Source organism: Mizuhopecten yessoensis, unplaced genomic scaffold, assembly GCF_002113885.1.
Source record: "Mizuhopecten yessoensis strain PY_sf001 unplaced genomic scaffold, ASM211388v2 scaffold8423, whole genome shotgun sequence".
NCBI lineage: Eukaryota > Metazoa > Mollusca > Bivalvia > Pectinida > Pectinidae > Mizuhopecten > Mizuhopecten yessoensis.
This window is the reverse complement of record NW_018407540.1, coordinates 228,788-250,979: the sequence shown is the minus strand read 5'-3', so window position 1 is coordinate 250,979 and position 22,192 is coordinate 228,788. Positions and strand designations below refer to the sequence as shown.

General features: G+C 36.6%; 1 protein-coding gene across 20 annotated transcripts in view; it reads left to right on the top strand.

The window, feature by feature from the left end:
* LOC110455928 (muscleblind-like protein 1) overlaps positions 1-22,192 on the top strand; it is a 272,691-nt gene that overhangs the window by 82,255 nt on the left and 168,244 nt on the right. For 18 of the 20 annotated variants that reach the window (XM_021506393.1, XM_021506392.1, XM_021506383.1 and 15 more), the window contains exon 1: positions 12,366-12,554. The gene's annotated coding sequence lies outside the window, so the exon portion shown is untranslated. Of the gene's footprint in view, positions 1-772; positions 824-12,365; positions 12,555-13,025; positions 13,409-22,192 lie in introns of those variants that run through there. The other 2 variants (XM_021506368.1, XM_021506367.1) reach the window with 2 other exon arrangements.

The window sequence follows — 22,192 nt, the reverse complement described above, 5'->3', positions numbered from 1 at the left end:
TAGGGGAAGACAACTCAGGTGTTAGTCAGGGTGTTAGGGGAAGACAACTCAGGTGTTAGTCAGGGTGTTAGTGGAAGACAACTCAGGTGTTAGTCAGGGTGTTAGTGGAAGACAACTCAGGTGTTAGTCAGGGTGTTAGCGGTAGACAACTCAGGTGTTAGTCTAGATGATGGGGTAGACAAGTCAGGGGTTAGTCTGGGTGTTGGGGTAAACAACTTAGGTGTTAGTCAGGGTGTTAGGGGAAGACAATTCATGTGTTAGTCAGGGTGTGAGGGGTAGACAACTCTGGTGTTAGTCAGGGTGTGAAGGGAAGACAATTCTGGTGTTAGTCAGGGTGTGAAGGGAAGACAACTCTGGTGTTAGTCAGGGTGTGAAGGGAAGACAACTCTGGTATTAGTCAAGGTGTGACAGGAACACAACTCTGGTGTTAGTCAGGGTGTGAGGGGAAGACAACTTAGGTGTTAGTCTGGGTGTGAGGGGTAGACAACTCTGGTGTTAGTCAGGGTGTGAAGGGACGACAATTCTGGTGTTAGTCAGGGTGTGAAGGGAAGACAACTCTGGTGTTAGTCAGGTAGTGAAGGGAGGACAACTCTGGTGATAGTCAGGGTGTGAGGGGAAGACAATTTTGGTGTTAGTCAGGGTGTGAGGAATAGACAACTCTGGTGTTAGTCTAGATGTGAGGGTAGACAACTCTTGTGTAAGTCTTTGTTTTAAGTAAAGAAAAAACTTGTACATTATATATATGATATATCTCATGTATTTTTACCTTCAGATTGATGTTGAAGTCTTGGAATAGTGTACGTTAATGTCAACAACATCAAAGGTAGGTGTATTTTCTTTTTGTTAGGTCACCCGAGCTTTAGCTCAAGTGACCTATTGCAATTCGTCTTCGTCAGCTGTCGTCCGTCGTCCGTCGTCCGTTAACATTTTACATTTTCAACTTAAGCTGAAATTCTGGCAAAGGGATTTCATTAATATTTCATGGGAAGGTTACTGACATCTCCCTGACCAAGTGTTGTTATTTTTTGGGTCGATCAGAAATCCAATATGCCCCCCACGGCCGCCATTTTGGAAAACTATTTCAAATTTAAAGTCAAGTTCTGCTAGGCCGATTGAACTTAAAGTTGGTAGGAATAATCGACTCATGGTCTGACAAAGTGTTGTTATTTTTCGGGTCGATCAGAAATCCAATATGGCCACCACGGCCGCCATTTTGAAAAACTATTTCAAATTTAAAGTCAAGTTCTGCTAGGCCGATTGAACTTAAAGTTGGTAGGAATGATCGACTCATGGTCCTGACGAAGTGTTGTTATTTTTCGGGTCGATAAGAAATCCAATAAGGCCGGCCATTTTGAAAAACTAGTTCAAACTTAAAGTCAAGTTCTGCTGGGCCGATTGAACGGAAAATCGGTCTAGGAATGATCAGCTTATGGTCCTGACAAACTTAAGTTAACGTTATACTTAACAATTTTTTACTCAAATTGGTACATATTTCAACAACAAAAATAAATACTGTTGGAGTCAGGTGACCGTTAAGGCCCATGGGCCTCTTGTTGAATCTTATTTTCTTTTTTTTTAAGTAAATATTTATTAAAATGATTGTTTGTATTGTAATGTCAATTATATGTGTAAATTTGACATATAGGGGACCTTTTTCTGTACAGGTAACCTCTGTTGGACTTCAACATGACATGTACACGTAGCTTTCGGCATCTAGGTTGGCATGTGCCCTGTATGTCAGACCTCTAATTGTACATGTGACTTACATTTAATACCTGTAGGTATACATGTAAGACCTGTAGGTATACATGTAAGACCTGTAGATTTGCATGTGACCTTCATGTAAGACATTTGAGTGTGCATCAACGGTGACCTCTAGATGTGTATGCGACTGACATGTAAGACCATTTGATCTCTAGATGACAATTAGTTGTGCAAGTGACCTACATGTAAGATCTCTAGGTGTACCTGTGACATCTAGTGACCTATAGTTCTGCGTGTGAATTACATGTAAGATCCCTAGATGCACATGTGACCTAGTGACCTATAGTTGTGCATGCGGCTTACATGTAAAACACCTACATGTACATGTACATGTGACCTCTAGATGACCTATAGTTGTACATGTGACATGTAGGTGTACATGTGACCTCTAGATGACCTATAGTTGTACATGTGACATGTAGGTGTACACGTGACCTCTAGATGACCTATAGTTGTACATGTGACATGTAGGTGTACATGTGACCTCTAGATGACCTATAGTTGTACATGTGATCTCTAGATGACCTATAGTTGTACATGTGACATGTAGGTGTACATGTGACCTCTAGATGACCTATAGTTGTACATGTGATCTCTAGATGACCTATAGTTGTACATGTGACATGTAGGTGTACATGTGATCTCTAGATGACCTATAGTTGTACATGTGACATGTAGGTGTATCTGTGAACTCATTGTACTACTGATGTATATACAGCATTGTAATTACCAGTGTGACACCCTGGCCGTAAACACTACGAACTTTTAATGACTTCTCGAGACACGGAGCACCTTCCCTGTGATTACAGCTGCAAAACCTACCTGAATCATCCTGTTTTGGCAATATCAGTATATTCCAAGTTTCTTTTCTCCTTTTTTTGTCTTTAAATGGAATGTATTGCCTGATTTGGTTCCAATCTTCCTGTATATATATCAGTGTGTTCCTCTACCTGATCTTACCCAGTAGAGGAGAATGCTAATTAAGTTGTATTTAATGTGTACATTTTTTTTCTCCTTCCCAAAATAATTTCTTTTCTGGTCTTCACTATGCAAATCAAGCCTTACTCTCCTTAAAGGGTTTCATGCAAAAACATCTTTAATCCTAAATGTCTTCTGTGATCTGTTTCCATAAAAATCTCTTCATTCAATGCTTTGCATTTGCAAGTTGTAATGGCGCAACGCAAAAGAAACTGTGTCTAAAACCTTCCACGGTCTCGTAAAAAGATCTTTTAAAGTATTATCCTTCATGTCGCAGTTGGCAGTAAGTAGGCTTTATGTACAGCTGAGCCGAAGACATTTACTGGTAGACATTTCTTACCAATGTTTTTGCTCCCCCAAAAAACACATTGAAAATATAATAACAAATGTCCTTTCATTTTGCTTCTGAAGAAGACGACTTCATTTCTGACATTCCCCTATAGATAATTTATACCAAAAAGGGATTATGCTAATTTTTTTGTTTTTTTTTGTTTTGTATTTTTCTTTTTAAAGAAGAGAAGTTGTTGTATATTCCATTTGCCATCAATTTTCCCCAAGTTAGAGGAAGGTGGAAATTCCCAAAATATGCAAGAATATCAGAAAGCTTGAAGGATCTATTAGAAATGCCAGCTTCTTCTCGAGTCAGATGAACATACTGAATCTACTATATTGAAACAGATAACTGCTTGATCACATGTTAAAGGCTTGCATGGGGCAGTCACCATGTACTGGTCTAAGCAGGTCATTTGTTTTTCTGCAGGCACTTTGGTTTTCCAAATCCTGGCACATCTTTGAATTATCACAGCTGTTACTAGGACCTAAAAAACAAAAATATAGACCCAACATGTCCTTAAGGTCTGCTCCGAGAACGATCTTCAATTTTCTATGAGCTCTTTACAATATTTACACACTGAAGTTTCACTGAATGAGTTTGTGTTCTGGCTTCAGTATTTTTGAATGTCTCAACTAATATATTTGTTTTCATGTACATTTTTCAATACGGAAAGTAATGTTTCAGCTCAAAGAAAAATCTTAACACAATCCCAGAAACATCAAAGAAAGCAGAGCTTTGCATTATGGGAAAATTCTAAACATCAAATCTGTAAAGTAATTTTTTAAGAGTAAATTGTTCTTCAAGTAGCAAATCTTCTATAGTAACAATATTATACTACTTTTGCATAGGTTTTAGTATAGTTTATGGTACATACGTATACTTGGGATAGTAGTATGGGCAACTATTGCAACAACTACACCATATTTATCATGTGCTATTAATGTACATGTAGGTGTGGTCTACAGCTGTCAATCACAACTTTTCAAAGTCTCCTTTGGGTTTTCTTTGAATTGGATTAGAGCACTGTATGAAAAGACAAACATTGACTTGGCTCAGATTGTTGTTATCAGTTTATTGTTATTGTACTGTTGTAGGTAGCTACAATGTCACAATTGTGAAGAGAAACCCCTAATAAGGCCATGGTAATTATTTATGAACAGTCAGAATGTGCTGTATTGCCAGATTTGATTGCTTATAGCAGCTTGCAAAATACAACACTGTATCATAAACATCATTAAATGACTGTGATGTTAGAGAATTAATTCATACGCAACATCCATGTCATTGTTTTGTGTAAATTCACATTGTGTGTTATAAAATGTAACCTAGTGTAACATCAGAATAATGACAACTGGTTACATAAGGATGTTGAGATTATGACATTGTATTGAATAGGAATTTGATGGAGATACATTGAAGACTTTTGTGAATAAATACCATATTGGTTCTAATAGTAGCCTCAGGAATNCAAAATACACATTTTACGTAGTTTCTTCTTGGTTTTAAATATCATTTTACATCAATGAAAAAAAAATCATAGAAATATATTTAATTTTTTTTTATTCAGAGATTNTTATAACAATGGGTAGCTACTGGAATTTATGATTATAACAATGGGTAGCTACTGGAATTTATGATTATAACAATGGGTAGCTACTGGAATTTATGATTGTAACAATGGGTAGCTACTGGAATTTATGATTATAACAACNGCGCAAATTACACAGGTGCGCAAATTACATGGGTTTTTACGGTATAACAATGGGTAGCTACTGGAATTTATGATTTAACAATGGGTAGCTACTGAAATTTATGATTATAACCATGGGTAGCTACTGGAATTTATGATTGTAACCACACATCAGCAGGTAGGGATGGTGATTACCAAATTTGAAAAATGTAAAAAAAAAATAAGCTCTACAAATTGTATTGGTACTTTGCAAGGAACAATGGAACTGTTTTCTAACAGACAGTGGATTAGGACCTTTGGGTAGTCCAGCTCTGGAAGCAACTTCTAGTCAGAGTTCAGAGTTTTTTTCAGAGTTTGTGGGTCTGTAACAAAGAATTGCATGTGAACTGGTATACTTAAAATTTATTGGTTCTAAAGAAAAACAAACAATTGATATATCAATCCATGTTTAACCTGTTGTTCAGCCTATTAGCTGAGTATAACAGCTTCCTTTAAGCGATGCCATTTTAAACTGTTGCCAGCAATTATTAAATTTCCTGGATTGAATCACTATCAATACAGAAACTCACAAAACAAATTGAAATATTTACCATCGTATGACATTGCCACTATATAACCCTAAAACATCAGTTGGCATTCATATAGGCTATGAATGCTATGGACCGATAGTTGACGTCATCATTATTATGACGGCATAATTGTAACGTTGGATACCACTGACCCATCGTTGGCAATGGCTGTTCTATTCATTAAACAACCATACACGATACATACATTATTTGAACTAAATGTTGAATAATAATAAGAGTAATTGAATTTTTCATGAGATGAACAGATTTCAAAAATGGTAAATATAAGTATTGAACTGCTTTCATTGGCATTCATAGGCAATATGAATTCCAACTGGACAAAGGCAAATTTGATGAAGGGCGCCTATGAATGCCAACTGAAAGCAGTTTAATGTTTAAGTAAGGTTCATTTGTTGCATTCGTTAATGCATTTTGATCTTATGTTTATCTGTCAGTAAATTGTAATAATCGTTGGCTACAATTTTGAAATGGCACCACTGGGAAGCTTAAGTTTACTCAGCTTTGTCTCAATAAAGTCAAATGAATAAATCAGACATAAGGTAAGACATGCACTATATAAGCATTCTAAGTTTTTAGGTCACTTGAGCAAGTGACCTATTCTGATCGCTTTCCGACTGTTGTCATGCATGGTGCGTCGTCTGTAACCTTTTTACATTTTCAACTTCTTCTCCAGAACCAGTGGATGGAATTTTTTCAAACTTGGTCAGAATCATTCTTGGTACATGAGGCTACAACATTGTAAAATTGGAATTCCTAACCCATCCCCAGGGGCCAGGGCATGCTCCAAAGGGAAAATTAATTATTTATTGTAAATTTCAGTACCCTCAGGCCATCCTTCTCTCACTTGGGAAGGGATAAGGTTTACTATAGTTTATTTAAGGAAATAACATTTTTGGGTACATTTTGTCAATTTTCAGTAGGAAATCATTCTTACTTTGGGGAAGATGGTATCAAATTGTAAAATTGGGATTCCTGCCCCATTCCCAGAGGCCAGGGTGAGGCCCCAAAGGGAAAATTAACCAATATTTCAAAAATCTTCTTCTCCAGACTCAGAGGTATACAGTCAATTTCTCTGCATGGATGGAAATATCATGACAGGGGCTTTATCTAAATTGTAAATTTCAGTACCCCCGGGCCATCGATTCTCCCTTGGGGAGTTGGTAAATTTGACTATTGTTTATATAAGGAAATAACACTTTGTGTGTATATTTTGTTCATTTGCAGCAGAAAATTATTCAAACTTGGTCAGAATCATCTTTGGGGCTAGGCTGGGGCCCCAAAGGAAAATTAACCAATATTTCAAAAGTCCTCTTCTTCAGACTCAGAGGTACTACAATCACATTCTGTGCATGGATGAACATTCCATCAGGGGCTTTATCAATTTTCAATTTCATTACCCCCGGGCCATACATTCTCGCTTCGGGAGGGGGTAAAGTTGATTTTAGTTGATATAGAGAAATAACACTTTTGGGTATATTTTGTCCATTTTCAGCAGGAAAATATGCAAACTTGGTTGGAATGATTATGATGCCAGATGGCAATACGATGGTATGAGAAAATAAGATACTGTGTCATCCCCAGGGGCTAGAGTGGTGGCAAACGGTTAATGGGGAAAATGGTTAAAAGTTACAAAAATCTTCTTCACCAGACTCAGATGTTTTACAAACAAATAATCTTCATGGATAGAAAGGTACTTAGTGACATTTACAATTTTAAATTGTAAATGTCACTTTCTTATTTTTACAGTGAAATAGCACTTCTGACTATACTGTATCTTGTCCATTTTCAGCAAGAAATAATTCAAACTTAGTTGGAATAGTTATAATGAAGTTGAAATCAAATAATATCAGAAAGTAAGATCCTGATCTATCCCAGGGGTTGGCCAGAGAGTTGGCTAAATAATAATAGATATTATATTTCTCAATAGCAAAATAATTTATTTGAATTGTATTTTAGCTCACCTGGCCCGAAGGGCCAAGCGAGCTTATGGCATGGTGCTGAATAACCAAGAGGCCTATGATGATGCTATTTGGCCAGTAACATGCTTGGATGAAGGGCTACCAAGTTTGTTCAAATAAATGACCTTGCCTCATATTCAAGTTCTCAGGAGTCAAGTATGTTAAAATCTTTTAAACAACTTCTTCTGAATAACCGAGAGGCCTAGGGTGATGATATTTGGCCAGTAACATGCTAGGATGAAGGGCTACCAAGTTTGTTCAAATAAATGACCTTGACTTATATCCAAGGTCACAGGGGTCAAATATGTTTTTAACATTTAAACAACTTCTTCTAAAAACCCAAGAGGCCTAGGGTGATAATAGTTGGCCAGTAACATGCTGGGATAAAGTTTGTTCAAATGAATGACCTTCATCTTTTTTCAAGGTCACAGGGTCAAATATGTTCTAAACCTTTAAACAACTTCTTCTGAATAACCAAGAGGCCTAGGATAATGCCAGTAACATGTTGGGATGAAGGACTACCAAGTTCAAATGAATGACCTTGACATATATATTTTAAGGGGGTCACAGGGGTCAAATATGTTTAAAACCATTGAATGACTTCTTCTTAATAAGCAAAAGGCCAAGGGTGATGATATTTGGCCATTAACATGCTGGGATGAAGGACTACCAAGTGAATTGATCTTCGCCCATATTCAATGTCACAGTGGTCAATATATGTTTAAATCTTTAAATGATTTGTTCTGTATAACCAAAAAGTCCAGGGTAATGATATTTTTCCAGAAGCATGCTGGGTTGGAAGACTATAAACTCTGTTCAACCTAATATTATAATGTCCTTGTTCGACATTTAAGGTCACAGATGTCATATGTTTAAATCTTTTAATAGGTTCTTATGAATGAAACACTGATATTTTACCTGTAGCTGTATTTTAGTCCACTTTTAAGATTACAAGTGTGAGATTAATACCAGGTGAGCAATGCAGGCCCATTGGGCCTCTTGTTTCAAGTTCTTATCCTTTGGTGACATGACAAGTATTATATTTCACTTACTTTACATGTTGATTTCCACGTCGCATCTCAACAATGAAATAGAGCTACCAGTTTCTATAATATATAACTAAGGTGACCGCTAAGGCCCTTAGGCCTCTTGTTCTTCTAATTTCATGCTTTTTAGTTTCCAAGTATAGGGGTAATTCTGCAAGCATACAACCAAAAATTGTCAGCGAAATTTGGAATGAGATTCATCAGTTTGAAATGAGTAATAAATGCATAGTTTGTTTTTAACACAAACAGGAATTGAAAACTTATCATGCAAGCTTTCGAAAAGGTTTGTTTCATTTGTCAAGCAAAAAGTACCAGCTTTTTTGCATTCTTTGCTTGACAAAGCAAACAGACATTTTCAAAAGCTTGCAAAATAAGAGTTGTTGCAAAATTGTGTTCAAAACAAAATCAGCATGTATTATCTGCGATGTTTCCTCTGAGCAGTGATGCCTTTCTGATATCTAGGCTGTGTGGACCTGGAGGAAGGTCCATCCCAATTTCTCTTACCCGGGACAGATTTATCCTTACTTTTACCGGTGTGAGATTTCCTTGTCTCACCCTAGGGTTGAGACAAGCTACACATGCTCTTTGCACGTTCTCCACAATAAACCTGATATCACTGATGTGACCTGGAAGAAGAACTACTTTTATGTATGTGGTCACACCCATATACAAGTTCGTCTGCTAATCTTGTAGTGTTTACATTTGAAATCAAAGAAGATTGGATTGATTTTAAAATGTTTAAAATATAATGCGTGAACCGTCTGACGCATACATATATTAATGCGTTATCCATGTGTTCCTGTGTACAAACAATATGCTTCGTCTTACACTTGGACAGGAACAACAGGGTAAGAGAAAAATAATCATTCGCCCCCTCGGTAATGAGATAGGGGGATCTCAACCCTCGGGGGGAAGATTCTTAAGTTGCCAAACATTGGCAAAGCCTCGTGTTTGGCAAATTAAAAATCCCCCCCCCCCACCCCCTCGGGTTGAGATCCCCCTATCTCACCCCCAAGGGGATGAAAGATTTTTATTAGCCCACCATCATCTGATGGTGGGCGATTCAAATCACCCTGCGTCCGTGGTCCGTCCGTTGTCCGTCGTCCGTCCGTAAACAATTCTTTGTTATCGCTATTTCTCAAGAAGTATCATAGGGATCTTTCTTAAATTTTATATGACGGTTCCCCTTGGTCCTGAGCTGTGCAAGGCACCTTTTGAGACTGATCGGATAAACAATATGGCCGACAGGCAGCCATCTTTGATTTTGATATTGAAAGTTTGTTATCGCTATTTCTCAAGAAGTACTAGAGGGATCTTTCTCAAATTTTATATGTAGGTTCCCCTTGGTCCTGAGCTGTGCAAGGCACCTTTTGAGACTGATCGGATAAACAATATGGCCGGCAGGCAGCCATCTTGGATTTTGATAGTGAAAGTTTGTTATCGCTATTTCTCAAGAAGTATCATAGGGATCTTTCTTAAATTTTATATGACGGTTCCCCTTGGTCCTGAGCTGTGCAAGGCAACTTTTGAGACTGATCGGATAAACAACATGGCCGACAGGCAGCCATCTTGGATTTTGATAGTGAAAGTTTGTTATCGCTATTTCTCAAGAAGTACTAGAGGGATCTTTCTCAAATTTTATATGTAGGTTCCCCTTGGTCCTGAGCTGTGCAGGGCAATTTTGAGACTGATCGGATAAACAACATAGCCAACAGGCAGCCATCTTGGATTTTGATAGTGAAAGTTTGTTATCGCTATTTCTCAAGAAGTACTAGAGGGCTCTTTCTCAAATTTTATATGTAGGTTCCCCTTGGTACTGAGCTGTGCAGGGCAACTTTTGAGACTGATCGGTTAAACAACATGGCCGACAGGCAGCTATCTTGGATTATGATAGGGTGGGTTTGTTACCGCTATTTCTCTGGAAGAACTAGAGGGATCTTTCTTAAATTTTATATGTAGGTTCCCCTTGGTACTGAGCTGTGCAGGGCAACTTTTGAGACTGATCGGTTAAACAACATGGCCGACAGGCAGCTATCTTGGATTATGATAGGGTGGGTTTGTTACCGCTATTTCTCTGGAAGAACTAGAGGGATCCTTCTTAAATTTTATATGTAGGTTCCCCTTGGTACTGAGCTGTGCAGGGCAACTTTTGAGACTGATCGGTTAAACAACATGGCCGACAGGCAGCCATCTTGGATTTTGTTATTGAAAGTTTGTTATCGCTATTTCTCAAGAAGTACTAGAGGGATCTTTCTCAAATTTTAAATGTATGTTCCCCTTGATCCCTCGTTGTTTATGTTATATTTTGAAACTGATCATAAAAACAAAATGGATTAAAAGAAGAACTAAACAGATCTTTCTCATATTGCAATGATCGATTTTATTTCCTTCACATTAAGTACTGTACTAGTAAATATGTGAAATGACAAACTCACTTTGAAGGTTGGCTTTCATACACATCAGTATTAAGTTTAGATCAAAAGTTACCTCAAGGTGCATTTACTGTTAACATGACTCGATCAAACAGATTAGAGCAAAGAAGAGAAAAGATCGAATTAACAAAGAACTAATTAAGATGGTACAAAGGTGGGCACCAAGATCCCTCTGGGATCTCTTGTTAATCTTACGCTCCCAATGTTTTCAGCTTGACAAGGTGTTAGAGTACATTAAAAGTTAAAGGGGACACATTCAGGGTTACGTAGATTGAAGATAAACCTATGCCTGTGATAGGGGATGGGTCATTATTGGGGCTATCTCCAAACTTCCAAAATAGCAGAAAACAATCACTTGTTATTGGAGCCAAAACAGTAATTATGGGTAGACATCATGTTTAATTTGTTTTCATTTCATGTGAGATTTATGAAACTCATTCAAACGTTTACATTTTATCATTGTAAAATCTTGTTAAATTAAAAACACTGGATCAAACTCATAATTTAATTGCATAAAGGGATTGAACCTTGTAAAAAAGACGCTTGGAATTAATACTGTGGTCAAAGGTCAAGGTCAAACAGATTTTCTTTTCCAAACCAAAGAATTGGTGAAGAAGACATTACATAATGAGGATTTCCTGTATGTCTCTCCATCACAAAACTATCTAATGTAATATGTATGGTCAAGCTAACAAGGCTTTATGAGATGCCATAAAGTAGTATAAATTAACCACCTCAGACAGTAACTTCGAATTCTGTATAGTCAAGCTAACCATTCTTAGTGATTGATACCTGTAATGAGTGTAACATATTTCTCTGGGACACTAACTACCAAGCCCCAGGTGCTCAAAACTTTAGTTAGCTTTAACCAGTGGTTAGTTAAAACTTCAAAGTATTGCTTCTACAAAACAGGGACTTTCAACACATTAATCTGATCTATACTGCAGACTAACCAACCTTTGAGCAACCAGGGCCATATCTGTAAAATCAAGCTTACAGTGCTTTGGAAGTAGATACCTGTAAATAGTGTAACTTTGTTCCATCATATGTTAACTGTCAGTACTGTAGTAAAGCTATCAAGGCTGTGTGAGATTGTAATTATTACTATAAAGCAATATAGCTAGCAGGTCAGTTAAATCAAGCTGACAATGCTTTGTGTAGATGTAACTTACTCCACACATGGTCTGCAAAGTCAAGCTAACAAGGCTGTGTGAGATATCATTAAGCAATGTTACTTACTCCTCTCAGACACTTACTACCAGATCTGTTAATTCAAGCTAACAATACTTTGTGAATGTTTAAACTAGTAAGTAGTTTAACTTTCTCCCCTTAGACACGTTCTTACAAAACCGTAATGTTTGAAGATATATAGTGTCTCTACTACCAGTAAAACACCTATCCCTTGATTGCCAGTTCTCTCCCCTTGCTGCAGAATTAAAATGGAATTTTAAAAGCGACACCTCCATCATATGCATACTAGAGTGCATGGCTTGAATTCCGATGCACTGTGTATTCTTTAAACCAGCAGGACCAATCAGAAAGCTTGTACTATTTATAGTTTGTTGACGTTGTGTCTAGGCGGAGCATCCATGCTTTCTGTCTGTGAGATATTAGCCTACATGAGTGTGTCTTCTCTGTATTGGTAGTCCACATTGCTATCTCCCTGCACTGCTGCCCTACGATACAACTGTCCACAAGCCCCTCGGTCAGACTGGACATTACCACCACAAGGCCCAAACCATCATGGTCCAGTTATGACAAGGTAGGTGATTTTTGGTTTATCCCCATTCTCAGGCTATGTGTAGTAGGTGACCTATTTCCTTCCGGGTCTGTCTGTGAACTTATCAGTGCTTGTGGCTGACCGTCTGGGGTCATCTCAGGCCACAGGTAGGAATGACCACTGTGTGTATATATACAGGTGTATAGAGGTGTAAACTAAGAGTTTAGTGTATCCAAGTTATTTATAGAAATCTGAAGGAGACCAGACTGAACTGTTTATGCTGGTAAACAATATGTTGTATTTATATAAAAATTCTGGGTTTGATATCAAGATCTGTGTAGGTTTTGCTTGGTTGGTTTGGGTAGCTCGGTTACCTTTAAAGGTTTAATGACCGCTGGCCTTATTGTAATGACCTATTGTTGATGAGGGGACTGGACCTTAAGGAAGGACACACAGGTAAATTCTGAACAGCCTTTCTTCTCCATGTGACCCCATCGCAGGCACAACACTTGTACATGCGCACTGAAATTAACTGTGGTTATAAGATCGTCAGAGGTTTTGAGGTGATGTGACGAGGTTGTGTTTGTGAATGTGGAATTGCCCAGAGCCGTATAGGACCATTACACCCGGGGACAGATCAACGGGCGAGTGAACATCTTCTGCACACGTGTAGAACGACACATGTGATCGCATTTGCGGCCAGACACACACAGACAGACTGCGCGACAAGCAGAAGAGGCTTCATTTCTCATTCACATGCACACAGATAATCAACATCAATAACCGACTTCTTGAAGGCTAAAATCCTTGTACCGTTGCTCGTTGATTGATGCATATCATTGCCTGTTCATCAAGAGAGAATAACTGGTGTACCGAGGATGTGTTCTGGAAAATAAGTGAGTTTACTGGTTTTAACAGCTGTTGTGTCACCATGCCATGACCGAACTGTCAATGGTGACAACTCCGATGTCCTTACATCGCTACATATTCACTTTGTAACGGATATTGTGATTAAATTACTATAAATGAGATTTAGAGGCGTGTTTTCAAGAAAAGGTTATTCTCTGCCTAGATAAATTATATCTGTGAAACAAATTTTACTTTGTTATATCGCTGATGCACACAAACTTTGATATGTAATAATCTATATGAGCTGGATGTCTTTGGGATTTTTTTAACTATGCGGCGCAATGTTTAAAATTCTTTCGATAATGTATTCTACCATATGTTGCAATGCTTGGGATTAAGACTTTGATTTTGACACAAACAAGCTCATCAGACTCATATGTTTAGGTATTAAGTAAGGAATTTGGGTGACAGCTGCCCCTTTAGATCCTATAGTTGTGTCAGCTGCAAGACTCGCCTGACAAGTGCAGTGTCCTTGCTACACCGCCGCCATTGCAGACACTAACTTATACTTACCCTGAAATGAACTGGTCGACAGATCTTTTTTTTAGTGGTTTAATTCTGATTCTGAAGAAAATTCTGATGATTTGCATACATAGAATTCGGAAATGTTAGAAATAATTTTACTCATCACAAATGTGTTACTGGTAATAATTGAAATACAGGAAATATTGCTAATTTGGGGTATACATTTGAGTTATTTCGCAAATTTATTTAATGACATCGATCTTTTTTACGGATCAAAATGACCATTAAAAATATGAAAGGGAAAGAATTTTTGTTTGGATTTAGATTGGAAGCAGCTGTTAGCCACCTTTTTGGTATAAGTTGTATACCATTAAACTATATATAGAAGTTGGAAGGAAATTAATCGCCGTATGATAATGAAATCGATAGGATAGCTATTGTACATATTTAGGAAATGTCTGGCAATATTGATTTTTTCTGTTAACGTTTTTGTCACATGACAGTGTCTGGGCGTATGTCACATGACAATCTCTGTTCGTGTTGTATGACAGTTCCTAACCATATTTCACATGACTTTATTTAACCACATTTGGGCGCATGTCACATGACAATCTCTGGTCGTGTTGTATGACAGTTTCTAGGCATAATTCACATGACTTTATTTAGCCACACTTGGGGGCATGTCACATGACAATCTCTGTCTATGTGTCGTATGACAGTTCCTAGCCATATTTCAAATGACATTATTTAGCCACACCTGGGCTGGGCGCATGTCACATGACATCTCTGGCCGTTTCATTTGAAAGTTTCCGGAATCATTTCACATAACAATATTTGGCCACATAACGTATGACTAGTCTCCGGCCTAATGTCGCATGACATGCAGCCACACATATGTCACTGTGAAGTTTCCGGCTACACGTCACATGAAGGTCTGCGCACATGTTACACAACAGTATTTTGGACTTACCTGTTTGTAGACACAATTTTTTTTTATCTTTCTAAGAAGAAAAATGAAATGAGTAGGTTGAATTAATTTGACAACAAATATTTTAATTACACATGTCAGGACTTTCCTCAAATATATCATTATCATAGGAAAAACCACTTTCGGAAGTTTTAACACATTGGGAGTTTCATCATAGATAGAAATTTGTCATAGTATTAGCATTGAGTAGCTACAAGATACAAGATACAAGATACTAGATACTACATACAAGATACTAGATACAAGATACAAGAAACAAGATACAAGATACAAGAAACTTTATTTAACGTCGCATACAGGTAAACAAGGAACATTAGCTCTGGAGAGCTATTATTGCGACAAACGTATGTAAAATAACAATAACATATTATATTACAACTAAAGGGAAATAATCACATATATTAATAAAAAACTAATAATCATCACAGAAAATGAAAGTATACATATCCCAGGTTTCTAAGTGATTGGGAGTCCCCTACCTACAAAGGCCCCCGGGATATATATATATAAAAATAGTGTAAATATATGAAAAGCATTAAATGTGATCACAGATAAGTAGTTAATCAATTAAGCCTTGGCAATTTGGATGGAGTCACATAGAACATGTGATATAGAATTTGTTGTAGTTCCAGGAATATGCACAATTAGTCATCATATCATATTAATTAAGTTTTGCCAATATTTCGTATGACATTTTCATATGGTTGTTATTGACTTCATCGAGTGGAATTGGTCTGTTAAACGCCGGATTTATTGACTGTCTATATTTGTTGTTTCAAGTTTATGAGGAAATGCAGCAAGTTAAATTGATAAATAATCTTTATAGATAATTATAAATGATCTGTTGAAATGTTGCGACAGTCATTAATAACCGGTGTTTGCCTGGGAGTGTGGGTGTAGCTTCGCTTGTTTGACGTCATGCGTCATACCGTGGCTAGGAATTCAGCTGATTTTTCCATCGCAGGTAAAATGTTATTATCTAGATCTGAGGTAAATTTTACCAACCAAAAAATGTCTCTTCTAAATTTAAAGTCAATAAGTACAAATTCATTAACCAGTCTGGAGAAATAAATTTAATCAATTTTGAGGATTGGGTATGATCCCAAGAGTTATAATCTTTGTGTGTCAAGCTGACACCAAATCACTTGATCAAAAAAGAAGTATTTTCCACCAACAGAAATATGAAGTGTTAAATCCATCCGGTTGAAAATATCTTATCTTAAATACCCTATTATATATTTTGAAAAAATTTGATACAAATAATGAAATAGCTTGCTACAATATTTATTTGATTTTGGATATTCAAGAAAGAAAAAGTAATTTTTTATGTTAATCTTAATGTTATGTTTTTGAGCTCTGATAGTCACTATGAATCAAATTTCTCAATGTTAATATTTTTTCATAATCTGAAAAGCTGTCTATTTAAAACAATTTCCCCCCCCCCAAAAAAAAATTGGTTTTAATTTGTGCGTCATTAGGCTGTGCAATATGCAATATGATCCGAATGTACAGATCCTGATTCGGCTAAATATTTATTGTCAGTCTCTCATCTGTCTGGACTGATTTAAGATGTAATATGAGTGTGAAAGAAGCGTTATAGTGTATTAAATGGCAAGTCTACACCTCCAGTGTTCTGTAGACGAACAGCAAGGATCACTGGGCCGACTTTGATGATGTTTTTTTCATCATATTCAGATAATTTACAACTTTACGCAACAGAAGTTAAGACGTACAGCTTTACTCGACAATCTTTGGTCAGAAATCACTGATGATTATGGAAAGATCTTTTCTCTTATAATCGTTGATTTTAACAACAATTTTTCCCTCCGTAATCACAGATCTTTTATTTCGATGAGATGTATTTTGTTTGTAATCCCGCGTTGTTGCTCGGGGCAGACATGAGACTGGACCTCACATGCAGTTCCTGCGAAGTGCTGCATAGTTCACGCCTACATGCCCGTTAGTAACTCTGGAAAGTCGGTCTTCTACTACTGATGTGGAAGGGGATAAGGGAGGGGGACGTTGGAGGGAGGAAACAATGTTCTGTCAGCTGGATTCATTGACAGACATTCAGGGTGCGATTTCAGGAGAAGATAATTTTATGCAGAGTTAGTGTTGTAATAATACATACTGCAGTGATTTTTAAACCTGTGAACTGCACAGCTTCTCTTTCAACAGCAGTGTCGATATTGGGGAAACCCACAATTTTTTAAAGATTGAAATCTCGCTTCTGCGAACAGAAACACAAAACCTGCAAGTAATACTATTATCCTCCTGGGGAGCGGCTTTTATCAGTTTATCTAACCCCCAGGACAGAAATTTTAGTATTCTTTTTACAAGAAATTTCAAGAGGGACAGTGTGTAGACTTTTATAGAGCTGACTTCATTTCTTTCACTGCCATTATTTAAACCAGTCCCATTAGAAGAGAAGTTATAATTTTGATTTCTGGTGATACAAAATGTTGATATAAGGAAGGAGAGAGTTATATAATGTTGATTTGAGGTAAGAGAGTTATATAATGTTGATTTGAGGTAGGAGAGTTACCAGTTATTTTAACAATCGTCTGATCTTTTGTATTTAAGTTATTGTAATTTTCTGAGCGGTCAAGAATATAAGAAAAGCATATAAGAGGAAAGACAATGGAAATTAATAGATTTAAGCCTGGTTTATAGCGATGGTTATTTGTCAGAGGTTTGAAATACATCATAATATAATTACCACCCCATCCCCCAATCCACCTCTCCAATTTATTTAATTCCCGGTATGTAATATCAGCAGGTTTACTAGGATGCCTTTTTGCAATGTTTGTTAAAAATCATTTTATTGAAAATTGTTGATCAAAGACTCCTAGAAAGAATTTCTGAACCGTGCTCTTCCTTTAAATATTACAAAATATATTTTCTAAAAATTTACTTATGTGAGATTTGAAAGCGGTGACTATAATATTAGTAACAGACTATAAGTTGACGACCACGTGCGCCTTTAGTATTGTAATGGGTCCAACTTCCTGTTTGATCGGGCAGATAACAGGCCACGTTTACATTTAAATGTTGTGCACTTTCCCATGCTGTTCGTAAACCCTGTCATTTCCACTGAACTGCATCGTTGCGTTTTATTCAAATATTTTTCATTTATTACGCATTACATAATAACCTACTGGTGCACACAAGTTATATACAAACTTTTACACCCAACAGCAGACCATGTCAGCTGGAATGTTAAATGGGTTTTATCTTAAGAAATCTTGCATCTCCTATGTGTATTATTTTAAATATTTACGCCCCCCTCCCCGTCTTTCAACCGATTAGCTTAACAAATTATCAACACAAAATGTTTGTGTAGTGTATCCTTAAAAACTATAAATTAATAAATAAGGTTGCATGTGAAGGGATTTGAATAATTCTTTGAAGGCATTAAATACAAAAATATTTCTAAATTCTTAATAATTTTCAATAATATTGATTCGAAAGGATAAGGTAACCTTGCTGATTTGATCAGGTTGTTGAACAACCAAACAAGAATTTACTGTGTTTTTTCATACATTTTTTCAGTTTAGTTATATCACAGGTCGTAAACATTTTGATTGGATGAGTTGGTGTCTAATATTTAAACCACGTTATCCCAAATGTTTGATCTTGGGAACATAGTCATGGAATCTTAGATAAACTTCTCTCTAAAGTATAGAAGATTTCATTCTAGTAAGTTTCTGTTTTGAGACCTTTGGACGGTCCTGCAGTAATTGTCATTTTCCAAATTGCTGAATGCCCAGGGTATTTTTTTAGGTCAAATGTGGTATTGTATACCATTTATATGTGTTCAAAAATCTGTGGAAGAAAGTAGTGCCATGAAATTTTCAAATGTTATATTTTTTGTAGCGATCAAAAAAATGTAATGAGCATTCCGTTCTGTTTTATGTCGAAAACATTTTGGTGTAAAATAAAATTAAAGATTCACAGGGTCAAGGTCAGAGGTTTGAAGGTTATAAAGTGGAGACCAGTCTCTATTATGGGATGCCTTTTTATCACACAATCGGCCTGTTATCCAGTGAATATTTTTACATATGTCACTAGCGTAATATACTCAGGAGCGTTTTTCATTGGCTGTGTCAGTCAGAAATTGATTGTGACGTCATAATATGGACAATGAGGTGACGTCATAAATTGTGAATGGCACAACAAAATGGCTGTCTCCGTTTGATTAAGCGCTCTACATTTTGGCTTTAAAACCTGTCAAAATGTAAGTTTTCTGAGTTATATGTGATAAAAAGTATCTTAAACTTGTTTTCATTTCATATGAGCTTTTATGAAACTCGTCTCAAAGTTTTAATTTTTGCTCGCCAAGGCTCGTAAAAATAAAAACTCCTAAGACTCGTTTCATAAAATCTCATATGAAATGAGAACTCCTTTAAGGTCCTATGTATATGTATATATAATGGTCACATCTGTAACTAGGCTCTATGATAGGAACAACAAAACAGGCACTTTTGTCAGCCAGGAAATAATGAATCTTTCAACCACAGCACCAGTTATTGTATAAGGTCGTCAACTTATTGATTGGACAAAAGACATGTCGAGCTAATTATGATAGAGTATTGGTGGTAGACATTCTGTGTGACATAACTCCTGTATCATGATGAAGTTGGTCCTGTTATACGTGTGGGAAAGGCTGGTACAATGAGTTTGAGGGAGGGGGTCAATGTGTGGGAAAGGCTGTTACAATGAGTTTGAGGGGGGGTCAATGCGTGGGAAAGGCTGGTACAATGAGTTTGAGGGAGGGGGGGGGGCAATGTGTGGGAAGGAAATGAGTTTGGGGGGCGTAGAACCAAATATGAATCAGCTGTGACCTAAGTTTGATTCTGACCAGTAACAAAGTATGGAAACTTGAAAAGGCAATATTTGAAAGTTTTGAAAAAGTTAACCATCCAAAAACTGATTGTGTTCATATCAGATTGATTGAACCTGTTTTGTGCATGGCTGTACTTTTAATGGCTTTCATTTCAGACATATCGTCAGGGTTATTTTTAAGGATGGTGCATAAATCTTAAAATATTCAAATACGCAGCAAATCTTTTTTAATGTAAACACCAGTGTATATATACATACAATAAGAATTTGGAGGATATAAGTACCTTTCTCATCATTAGGAAGAATTACAACTCAATTTGACAATTGATCTAAAGACAATTGGTCAATGTATTCCTTTTGAAGGTTAAAGGTCAAAGTGGTTTGAAGGTGAAGATGGTTTGGGAGGTCATGAGGTCGTGATGGCTTGGATGACTAAGGAACACGTCCTCATCATCAACCCTCGGCTCGTTCTCTGTCAGTTTATCATTATGCATGGATTTATTCGGTGATTTAGAAAAAAATCATAACTCTTAACCAATGATAACGCAGGAAACCGCCAATAAATGTGACAAAAATATTAACCAGATCGTAGGCCTTCGTGTCGCTATGAATAGTTGACTGCATTAATACAACAAACGACAGCCTTAATGTAGCGCTCATGTGTTTGCAAATTATTTTATGAGACCAATCTATATGCATGCTGCATTTCCAGACAAGATAATGTTTTGTGTACATGAAGTCAACAGACCTGTGAGCAGGGTCCCCTATGTGTGTGAATATCTTTTAACCTTTTCATCACTGTAGACTATCATGGACTCATCCAGATAAATGTATGGTAGAGTCTACTCAAGTTACCTGGGGGTGAAGGAGTTATTATTTGATTCTTACTTGTAGTTTTTCAATTATAATTGTGCTTGAAATACTTTTTTTTAGTTTCTACTTCCTAGGTAGCTATTTCAATATCGCAATAAATAGCTATTCCAATTTACTAGTCCAATGTCACATTGCACTTTGTACTATTCCAGTATACTAGCTACATATCTTATGCTTATTTACCTGGTAACTATAACATTAATATATTACACTAGGTAGTATTTCATATACCCAGGTAGAGATTCAACTGTACTAGCTAGGTAGCCATTTAATTAAACCATGTAGAGGTTCAACTGTACTAGGTAGCCATTTAATTAAACCATGTAAAGATTCAACTGTACTAGCTAGGTAGCCATTTAATTAAACCATGTAGAGATTCACCTGTACTAGGTAGCCATTTAATTAAACCATGTAGAGATTCAACTGTACTAGGTAACTATTTAATTGAACCAGGTAGAACTTCAACTGTACTAGGTAGCCATTTAATTAAACTAGGCAGATATTCAAATGTACCAGGTAGATAATTAAACCATGTAGAGATTCAACTGTACTAGGTAGCCATTTAATAAAACCAGGTAGATATTCAACTGTACTAGGTAGCCATTTAATTCAACTAGGTAGATATTCAACTGTACTAGGTAACTATTTAATTGAACCAGGTAGAATTTCAACTGTACTAGGTAGCCATTTAATTAAACCAGGTAGAATTTCAACTGTACTATATTGCTATTCTAATATACTAATTCGGGCACATCAGGATTTCCTTTACCACAGCCAAAAGCTGTTACTATGAATAAGAAGCTTGTTTAAGAGCATAACAATTGGAGCCTTAATATATCTTTCCTAAAACAACGCCATTCATCGCAGAAATTGCAAATCATTTATAAAAATAGTGGATTAAAAATGAAGCATACAAAACAAATGTTTAAGAGTGTGGTGTAAGAATAAAAATGCAACCATGCAGGCCTATAACAATTAAGGACTCGAACCCGGATATCCAATCTTGATATAGTCAGTCTTACCTAGTGAGCTGCCTGAACTGCTGTTGTTACCTGGTTTGTTTGTTTGAGTGGTATTAAATCTGCTTCACTACCGATTAGTTCAGTTATCCATCAGACGACCCTGGTTTTGAGTTCAGTTATCCAGCAGACGACCCTGGTTTCTCTTCAAAAACACGACTTATCTTTTGCCTTGTTACCTAGCTGGTCCAGTCTCACTATATCTATATCCAATACAAAATTAAGGGGGGATTACTGTGTGTATGAAAAACTGTAGTGGAATTATTTAGTGTTCTGCCTGGGGACAGGGATCCTTTAGGAGGCTATTAAGTTGTACTTAATATTCCAACATGCTTGGTAGCTAACCTATTACACTAGATAGATATTACATGAATTATACTTGGCAACTAAAATATATAATTTAATTTTTGCCTATTAATGAATGAAATTACCTGTCAAGCTGTTTTGGGTTTTAGTTCTTTTGTACCAATATTTCATTTACACACATTTAAATGCTGGCCACATCAACAGACGTAGGTTTAAAACTGGAGTGTTTTATGTACATGTAGTGGGACAGGGAATTAAATGAGGTGAATATCGCA